We start from the raw sequence: 10,708 nt of genomic DNA on the forward strand, positions 1-10,708 counted from the left end.
TCGAAAATTTTGGGGAAAGAAGAGGTGATCCCGAGAGTAAGAGATTATTAAAAGGAGTCGCGCAGAGTTCGTGTGCTGCCGATAAAAGTAAAAGTTTTAGCAGTGAATTAAATCGTGCAGCGCAGAGATCGCGAGCTGCACTCATTAGGGAAAATAATAAATGGTTCAAATGGCTCTGAGCACTATGGGACTTAACTTCTGTGGTCATCAGTCCCCTAGAACTTAGAATTACTTAAACCTAACTAACCTAAGAGCGTCACACACATCCATGCCGGAGGCAGGATTCGAACCTGCGACCGTAGCGGTCGCGCGGTTCCGGACTGTAGCGCTTAGAACCGCTCGACCACTCCGGCCGGCGGAAAATAAATAGATGCTGTGTAGAGGATAAAATGATAAGCATTGCAGAAGAAGAATTCCCTAATAACAAAGAAGGAGAAGATGAAACTGTCGTTTACAAACATGAAAAAGTTGTTAAGACTGAGTACATCCGAGCTATAGAAAGCCATAAGGTCTACAGTTAGCATGAAGTGAAAGTCATACGAGGACATCAAGAAGACAGTCCGGATGACGAACTGATCATAAATGAAAATAATGTTGCTGCTTCAGAGTAAGAAGAAGAAGATGTAGTTACAATAGGACGCATTCAAAAATGCGTGAATTACAAAATCAGTAGTGATATAGAGTTTACGAAGAAGATCTTTTATGCTGGAACCAGAAAGCGAGTACGAAGATGCTGACTCATAAGAAAATGAAGAGACCGACAAGATACGTAAAACAGGAGAACAAAAAATTTATAAAAATTTCAGTTCCGTAGAAATGTTAATACAAAAGGAAGAGCTTACTCTGTGTGAAAAGTTGCCAAAATAAGGCATGAAAAAAGAAGAGGAAGTATATGAAGGAAAAGTGATTTATCAGAATGTGAAAGAAGTAAAGAATATGGTATTTCTACCCAGCATCCAGAAGACATTACGGATCTAAATAAGAAAAATCCTCGTGCCGTAAATTTCAATAATCAGCAACGAATGAATATCATGAATGATTTCACGGTAGAATGGTGGAACGGGATTTACTGAGGGAAGATCAAGAAGATACCGATGTGAGAATGACTAAACAGACTGTTATTCTTGTAGAAATTTATGATTATAAACTAAGAGCATTGTTACGCACAGCGTCACAATTAGCACGTTATCTCAGTCATTTGAGGAATATGTAAAAGATAAACCAGAATTAGTAACTATATCTGTTCAAGGAGTCAGAATTAGAGGAGCTGCAGCAAAAGAAGTAAACCTATTAAAACCAAAGTGTTATTGCAATTCAAAATAAAACGTCAAACATTTACGCTTGATTTCTTAGTGATTACACAATTGAGCACCGATGTAATTCTGGATATTGAATGGTTATATAACAGAAAGTAACCTTTATCAGCTAAAGAATGAACAATAAATTATGAATGTAGATTTTGAAGAAGTAGAAAAGAGTCTAGAACAGAAACATACCTCCATGACATTAAAAATAGATGTGGAAAACTGCGGATTATCTGAGGTATTTGAAGGTTACCACTTCTGAAGCACTAAATGCTTAGACCTAATGCTAGAAAAATTTAGGAGGATTGTCAATGAAATAGCTGATATAGATTCAGTGCAGAGAGATTGAACTATAAATTCTCGAATAAAATTATAGAACCTTTCCGGATAAACCTGGAAGGCTAAAGAATTTTGAATAGCGTACGGAAATACTACCACATGAACTACTTTTTTGTCCATATTTAACACCGTCAGTGGAAAAACAAGTTTTTCAAGAAGAAATTGACGAAGTGATTGAATGGGGAGTCATGGAACGTGATAACAGTGAATACAATAATCAACTGATAACCGTCAGCAAGGAGGATGCAGGCGTGAGAATAGTCATTGACTTGAGGACAGTGAACAAAATTGTGAAAAGAAAAGTAGAGCAACCAGAATCGTCCGACAAAATATTGAAAGGACTTTATAACGATAGATATTCAACCAGTCTGGATCTGACAGCCGAGTACTGGCAAATGGTCTTTGATGCTGAATCTAGAAAATATACCGCTTTTCTCTTTGCTGGCAAGTGTTTCCATTACAAAATGATACCGTTCGTTTTAAATACGGCAGTTTTTGCGTTTACACGTTCATCAGATTGGGTATTAGTAAGAGCTTTAAGTACAAAACTCACAATATATGTAGTCGATCTATTAACAGTTATACACCTATGGAAAGAACTTTGTGAATTGTTAAAACAAGTATGCATTGCTCTACAAAAAAAAATTTCGTTTTGAAACTTAAAAAAAAGTGTCAGTTAGTGAGGAAAGGAGTAACATTCTTAGGCTATATCATTACCACTGCTGGGACAGAAGAGGACCTTGAGAAACTTAAAGCCACAGTTAAGTGTCCTCCTCCGAAAAACAGGAAACAAAAGCATTCCTGGCATTATATAGATTTTATAGAAAATTCATAAAGAGGAAAGCGTTTAACAGTTAAGGTTTCAACTATTTAACGAGAAAAAACAGCTCATTTATTTGGACCACTAAGTGTCAAAAGGATTTGAAGAAATAAGGCGAGAATTGTTAACAAACAACAGTCTCCATCGTCCTGATTTAGCTTTACCATTTCTTATGAGTACTGACAGCAGTAATTATGGAGCAGGATTAGAAATCTCTCAAGAAATAGAGAACCTGGGAGAAATAATCCACAAAACAATAGCTTCCGCGAGCCGACCTCTACCGAAGTGGGAACGAACTACAAAATTTCTGAAAAGAAAACGTTAGCCATAATTTGGGGATTGAAAAAATTTCGCAGTTATTTACGGGGGCACAAGATAATAATATATACAGATCATAAAGCACTTACCTTTTTGAAGGACAGAAGGATTGTCGACTATTAAACCAAAGGATATATCATTAATAAAGCAGTATCGGGTTTCACGTCGCGTCAATTGATTAACTGCCCACGAGAGATCTCCTCTGCCATTGCCAAGTGGTTGACTGTCGTGTGAATGGTGCTGCCGTGCTTATATAGCCGCGCCACTGCCAGTGAGTTCACTGGTGCCAGTCCTGCTCCATATATGGCAATTTTTTGGTTGCGCGACCATCGCGCCCACCACAACTCCGCAATCACAGGATCCCAGAACGTACTCAGCTGCAATCCACCGTCTTTATCGTGGGTGCTATCCGGTATTTTGATCTCTATTGCTTCATTTATTACGCTATTCCAGAAGCCGTTGGTCCGTTTAATAATAGAAGTATCGTCGAATGCAATTCTGTTATTTTTCCAGTGCATCAACGGCTTCTAGGATAGTGTAATAAATGAAGCAATAGAGATCAAAACATCGGACAATACCTTCAATAAAGACAGTGGACTGCAGCTGAGTACAGCTTGGGATCCTGCAATTGTGGTGTTGAGATGGGCGCGGCGGTAGCGCCACCAAGCTGGCACTAGCGATGGCGCAGCTACACACCATAAGCACGGCAGTGGCATCCATTCGACAGTCAACCATTTGACAATGGCAAGGGGGGGGGGGAGGGGGGAGATCTCTGCTGAAAGCTCGTGAGCAGTTAATCACATGATGCGGCTTAAAGCCCAAGGATATTTTATTAACGGACATCTCCGCGAGAGCCGGCCCCGAATCGAATCCGCCCGGCGGATAAACGACGAGGGACGGTGTGCTGGCTAGCCTGTGTGTGGTTTTTAGGCAGTTTTCCACATCCCACTAGGTGAATACTGGGCTGGTCCCAACGTCCCGCCTCAGTTTTACACGACTCGCAGACATCTGAAACATGTTGGCACTATTTCATGACAGCTATAAAGGTTATATCGTTGGGCTTGTATCACCAACAGTTTGCTTACGAAACCCATTACATAAAGGCAGGTTTCAGATGCACTTTCAAGGCTCCTAGAAAATAAACAATCAACTTATCCCAGAACACCATGAGGAAGAAACATTAATTTTTTTTTTAATTTAAAAGGAGTACCATGAAGCGATTCAATAGAGAACATTTGTACGAACATATAAGGTTTAAGAATGAAGATGATGTCTTTAAATCTGGTGAAGTGAAATTTGTTAATCCAGAAAGTCCTCAAATACACAAATATTATGAAACTTTTAAAGGAGTGTTTATAGGAGCAAGGGAGGTAGTAGCAAAGAATGGCAACTTTGCTGCCATCTCAATTTGAAGGAGAACATTGGATTATTTTCATCTAGCCTTTAGACATAGTGGACCAAAAAAGTGCAATGAGAAAACAGTAAGTGTATTCAGGATGTGAAATCTTGTGACAGTTGCCAAAGAGCCACGGTAACTAAAAACTCTAACAGAGGCACTATGCAGAGTTTAAGACCAAATGATAATCTTGAGGTGCTATCAGTGGACTTATATGGATCACTTCACAAAACTTTTGGAAATTTCACTTATATATTAGCAATTTTGAACGTATTTTCAAAATGTACAAAATTATATCCCATCAGAAAAGCTACAGCTAAAGCAGTGTTTAATAAAACGTTACAATATTTTAATGAAATAAGAACACCGGAAAAGAAACCTTACTGTCACACAAATCGTAGAAATTGGGACAAATTTATCTCAGATTTGATTTATACCTGAAGGAATAATATTAAGCTACAAAAGTAAAATCTTAATCGAAGAAATACTTGAATTTTCACGCAGCGCAGAAGTAAGTATGGACAGAAAAAAGGAACTGGTAATGGAACTGACAAAAGGGAAAGCAGAAGATAGAGCTAAAAGACATGATGATAAATTAAACGCAGTAATATTCACTATAGGCCGATTGGTTCTCATTAAAACACACAGGAAATACAGTGATGTAAATCACGAAATTTCAAAATTTAAATATGTTTATTACGAACCTTTTGAAATATAGGGGATTCCACACACAAATACGTATTTCTTAGTATACCCTAGATCGAAAAAATCGTTGGGGGTCAGAAATACAGTCGACTTGAAAAGATATGAAAATAGAACTGAACAGGAGAGTGTAATATTTGATGATGATGATTGTATAATTATTGGGTTATGTTATAATGCAAACCTCTAAAATTCGCAAGAATTTCAGATTCCGAAATATATACTGCTCTGGCTGCACAAAACATTGCTCAGCAATCCACTATGTGACACTTTGGGATTCTGTACAACATATATATACATTACTAATATATATAGGGAAGCCACTAACTATTGCCACCTAGAATAACTCCGAAATTATGATAGTAGCTGAAATGTTTGTGGGCTAAAAGTTGCATTGGACAACGGAGGCCACAATATGACGTCGGTTTTTGGTTGCTAGATGGGGTCGATTTAGACATATGAAGGTCAACTGTTTTTTTTTTTTTTTTTATGGGATGCCATAGCTTGGTGCTTATTTTCTGATAGCGGCTATCGAAACGAATCCAATGATGTGCAACAGTAAGGTCATTGAAGGTCAAAGAAGGTCAAAAAGGTGGCATGAACGTCCATGGCTGTATTGTATGTAAATAATGTTGTTCATTAAGTTTAAATTTTTGTGTGATCTTAAAATGTAGGTAAATATGAGGATTTTAGTATATCAGGGAATGAACAGTTTTAATGAATTTTCAGAGTATATGTAAAATGTTTTGGAACTTATGTTGAATAATGCTGTGTGTGATGCACAAGAACGTTATTTATAGCTAAAGATATGAGAGCTGTAGTTTTGCGTTAATGTTTCAGTAATGATTACCTGTTAGGAAACATCATGGAAATAGGCTCCTATGTAACGCAATCGCCCCTAACACATATTTAATTACATTTTTTTTCACAACCTGTCTTGTAAGAATCGATCGCAAGTTTTATGGATTATCTCTGAAGGTTAATGGCTTTCAACAAAACTGCTATAAAGCATACTTATTCTAAATTATAATAACATGAACCTGTAAAAGATATTTGTATAACATTTTCTGAAAAAAATTATTTCTAAACAAAATGAATGTGTTAAAAGAAATATTGTCAACCTTAAAACTGATTCATGCTGAGGGCACTGACGTTAAATAGGTGAAATGTAAAAAAGATAGTAGTTTCCATCTCAAACGGAATGGAAAGCGGGAAGGCAAAAAGATGGAATGATATGGCGCGCTGCAGCTAAGCAGAGCAAAGGAGAGTGAAGTTAGTCTGCAGGCAGCAGTGATAGAGGCAACATCTTACACTCGGAGGGAGCGTGGCTTATGCATGAATCATTGCGTGAATAGCGTCGGATGGAGAATGCTGTTTTATACTTACACGGCATTTACAATTATACTATATTATATATCAATCGATGCTAAGAAAAAAGAATTTAAGCCCAAAAACATGAAGAACAATGGCTCCTAAGGCATGAGTTGTGTTGTGTAGTCGCCACACTGAAATGCCACACCCGTCGCCTACAAAAAAAGGGTTAAGAACTTTATTTAGAACTGTAATAACAGCTTGAACCGGTAACTTTCTGTGTGTGCTTTTGAAAATAACAATTTGTTTTTATCATACACTGGTTCAAAGAACTTCATTTTCCTCAGACATATACCTAGACAGTGTCCTATCCTAGTGAAATATTCCGAGTAACCTAAAATTATAAAGATCTATGATTTTTCAAACTTAATCTAGTAAAATATTTCGGAAATGTTTTTTGTATAATCAGTAAATGTTGTTTGAGGGGCATTAAAGTTAAGGTTTTGTGGAAGTTACAGTTTTGCAACTCTGTGTTTTACTTATGAAATGAAAGGAAAGAGCTGCTTAACGAAAACAAAAACAGGAAAAAATTATTTATTTAATAACAAAAGATCTTGCTGTTTTGATACGCAACTTTGAAAGCAGCTTATTCTGACCTCACAAAGAAAAGTAGTATACTGAAAATGGTTACAGTAAAAGATACTATACAGTTGTATAAAAGATTTAGCTGCTTAAATCAAAATAGAACTTAATCATTTAGATTCGTTTTATTTGTCTAACAGTGTTTATTGGAGATTTCATGAGTTGAAAGTTTTTACCATTCTCAGACAAAATACGGTTTAAGAGCCACCATTTTGTCAGTTGGTGAGATGGTCCATGAATGAAAGAATGAAAATTTCAAAGTATATGTTAATATTGTGTTAGTATCGTAACACAGTAATTTTGCTAAGCTAACTCAGTATAATAACTGGTTTTTCAAATCTCAGATACAGAGACACTTCATGATCGATTTTTCTTTGCCTACACTTGAATAATATTATCTACACAAAGAGTAGAGAAAGTGTTAATGTATCTGAGTACTGTAGTATAATTCCTCTGGAGATGACAAAGTAAGAATGAAAGTTAGCTGTTGTACTGCTCATGAGAAACTGGTTCTGCTTTCCTAAATACAGTAAGGTACATACAAAACAGCAGTTCATAATTATACTTCAGACTAACCACATTAAAGCATTAAAGTAATTACGTACCTAATTGGGCTGGCGACCGTTCGTAAATAGTCTCGACTACTTAAAAGGCCTGAAACCAAGAAGTTACTGGTTCGATTCCTGATAATCTGTAATATTACTCCATACTGGAATCCCTTCAGGATATGAAATGATAGTCTGATAGTTGTATCCAATAGACATACTCTACAAGGTCAAAGAAACTTTTGAAATTTCTGTAAAAGCGGTAACCTTAACTTAGGGAATGTAAGGTCCAGAATCTCCTTTGGGAGTAACTTTTATGGGAATTCTTAGAGAAGGTACTGATTCGAACACTCCGACAGGAGGCCATTATAGAAGAGAAGATTACAGTTGTGTAGTGTTATACTTGTACCTCCGTGACAGGACGTTTTAACGTTAAACATGTTTTTTTTTTCCTGTGATGCTACTAATAATACTGTAAAAGAGTTAAACGTTATAAGTGAGAAGGTAATGTGAAGGAAGACTTATATCCTCAGATGACTCAAAGAAAAATCGACATTGATCCTTCACATTCAAATAAAGACGCGATCTGAACAAAGAGCTAACCTTGTTCACACAAATACACAAATTTCGATAGCATGTCGCATAGATGCACCTGAAAAATCATGTAATACTGCATTACCCCACCGCAGCGGAAGTAAACAACGGCCGCACCAATAATTTAGGACGTTACAGCTTTGAAATGTCCATCTCAGCAACACAAAAAACAAAATGTTAGAACTTAACAAATCGTCATCAGGCTGATCTATGTTAAGTACTGTTTGAAGACAAGCTTTTTCGCTACTCAGCTAAAGACCTTTCTAGCCGAAGAAAACATGGACTATAGCCTCTTTGGGCCATGCGAGTGAGTTGCAGCTCGCACGTTTCTACATTACATGAAAGACTTTCATAAGAGACGACTTTCACCATGAACCACTGTCAGATAAACCCTGCTGTCAGCATATCGTGACACCGAAAACCAACTTATCGTCGCCTCCATTAGGCTCACAGTTTCATGGTAGTACTGCGAACTTCACACACGACTTTGTATTCCATTAACTGGAGAGCAATTTGAGTGTTGAGGTCAACGAACACCTTTCAAGTTGTTAGCCGTATATGAAGTCGGCATTTTCCCATTTATGCTGTTTTTATTTTAATCTCTTCTTTCCACAACTATTTTCTACTTTTTAAGCCGTTATCGAAAGTTTAACTGTATAAAAAGCACATTACATTACTGCCGCGAAACGGGAGCACAATAGTGTCAACGTTAACTTCACGGAAAAATGGTTACCCGGAACAAGGCTCCATACGCATCAAAATGGAAGTGTAGTGACATGATGCTCTTTCGTATACTTTGGTTTACAAATTGAGCGGTTTGACGTATAGTTTTTGCACTTTGGGGGGGGGGGGGGGGCGGGGAGGAGGAGGGGCAATAGATGTAGAAGGTAAGGATGGAAAAGTGAGCGAGACTACACTTTTTGAAAATAAAATGTGAAGTACCTGAGTGTTTGGTGGGTAGAAAGACGTGGTGTGGGTGTTATATGACCAGGAGACAATGAAAATTATGAAGCTTGAAACAGGATTCTGAACTAAGCTGTTGAATAGGACAGGACAAGAACCATGACATGGAGAAGAAAAGGGGGATATGAATGTACGTTATGGCGAATTTCGGAGTCTGGTAGAGTCACACCTTTAAAGTTGGCCTGAGAGATGTTTAACTGTAGGGTTGGGTGTATGTTTTCGTGTATGCGTGGTAGAGTACTGTTTCTGAGGAAAGGAAGGATACAAAGGGTTAGTTGGTGTCGATTTCATGAGACGTAAAGAACATTCGCAGGTGTTCAGTGCCACAAAAGAGGTAGGAGAAATTCATTATCTCGTAAAGGATTCCGGTTGAGGAGCATTTTGTATCGTTATACTTAATGCACCACCTCCATGAAGCATCCCAGAAGTTGAGCCATTTTAGAGGCATAGGGACAAACCCGTCCGACCACCAGGGTGGGTACTTCAGCAGAACCTTTAGTTCCTCCACCAATTTCGTACTGACTGTTCTAGAGAGTGTGTTTTGTGGAGCAGAGAACGACTCGTGGTACCAATACATGTTGGCTAGATGGCTAGATGGGTAGCTGCTTTCCCACTGTAACGCATAATTATTTATATAAAGCGCTGAAGTTCGTCGTAGTAAATGCCAATTAAATGAAAAAATACCGATTTCAGCGCCATCTTATCGTTTGTCTCACTACAGTAATAGAATTGAGATTAAAAGTACCTCACGATTCTGAAGCGTGAAGAATGAGGAAACATCGTCTTCACAAAACAATTTTACTGTTTGAGGCATCATGTTGTCTGCTGTTGCTCTCACGTGAAAAGCAAAAAATAATGTATGTAAGATGAATAAATTATATACTGTTTGTCGGTCAAGGATTTCAACATACAGTGCTTAATAAGTGAATGTAGCCATCCGAAACCGGTTAAGATTTGAATAGAGAATTAATCCTTTGTAAAACTGTGACAGCTGCCTTCCGAGTTTCTTCCTACATAAAACAACTGTCTCCCTTTCACCAAGCAGACGACATAGTGTGAAACATGTGCTGTAGTGAGATACCTCACAAGAAGAGTTTGCGACAGTTGATACCAGAAGTACCGCGAACGTCCGTCCGCATCAACATCGCTGCGCGCAAACTAATCACACTCGCTGCAAGAATCACACCCACTGGAGCGGCAGCGCCAACAGGAAGTGAGACTAGCGCTTAAGTAACAGTACACGAGAAGAAGTTGTCAGTTGCAAGTTGTAGGTCAGTCCGAGGCTTAGTAGGGAATTACTGCAAAACAAGCCAAGTGAGATAGAAGCAGTGGCCGATAGATAGTGGCTAGTCTTCAGTAGAAACAGAACAGTGCATAGGATTATCGATTATGGAAGGAGACCGCCTGCCTAGAGATTCGACTGAGTACTGTTAGTTTGGAACTGTTCTTCAAATACTACATGAAGACAGGAGATAAGCTTTCTTCAGTCTTTAGTTCAGAGAATATTATTTAGTTCTTGTTCACGCAATTGCAGTTAACGCAGGACAAACAGACTAAACCTGCATTCCACAATTGATATAACCAGCGTTACCAAAGTTGAGTAACACATCTTACTATTCACTACTCTGTGTTACTTTTTCTGTGTGTGTGCTGCCCTGGAACTCACGCATCCGTCCTATCGGGACACCTTATTAGTCTTTTTCAGCAGCAGCGAGATTTTCATCAAAGTGGACGCCCCCAGTCCGCAACAGAACACGTTACCCACCAGGTTTCT

The sequence above is a fragment of the Schistocerca serialis genome, chromosome 3 (genome assembly GCF_023864345.2).
Source record: "Schistocerca serialis cubense isolate TAMUIC-IGC-003099 chromosome 3, iqSchSeri2.2, whole genome shotgun sequence".
In the NCBI taxonomy this organism is placed as follows: domain Eukaryota; kingdom Metazoa; phylum Arthropoda; class Insecta; order Orthoptera; family Acrididae; genus Schistocerca; species Schistocerca serialis.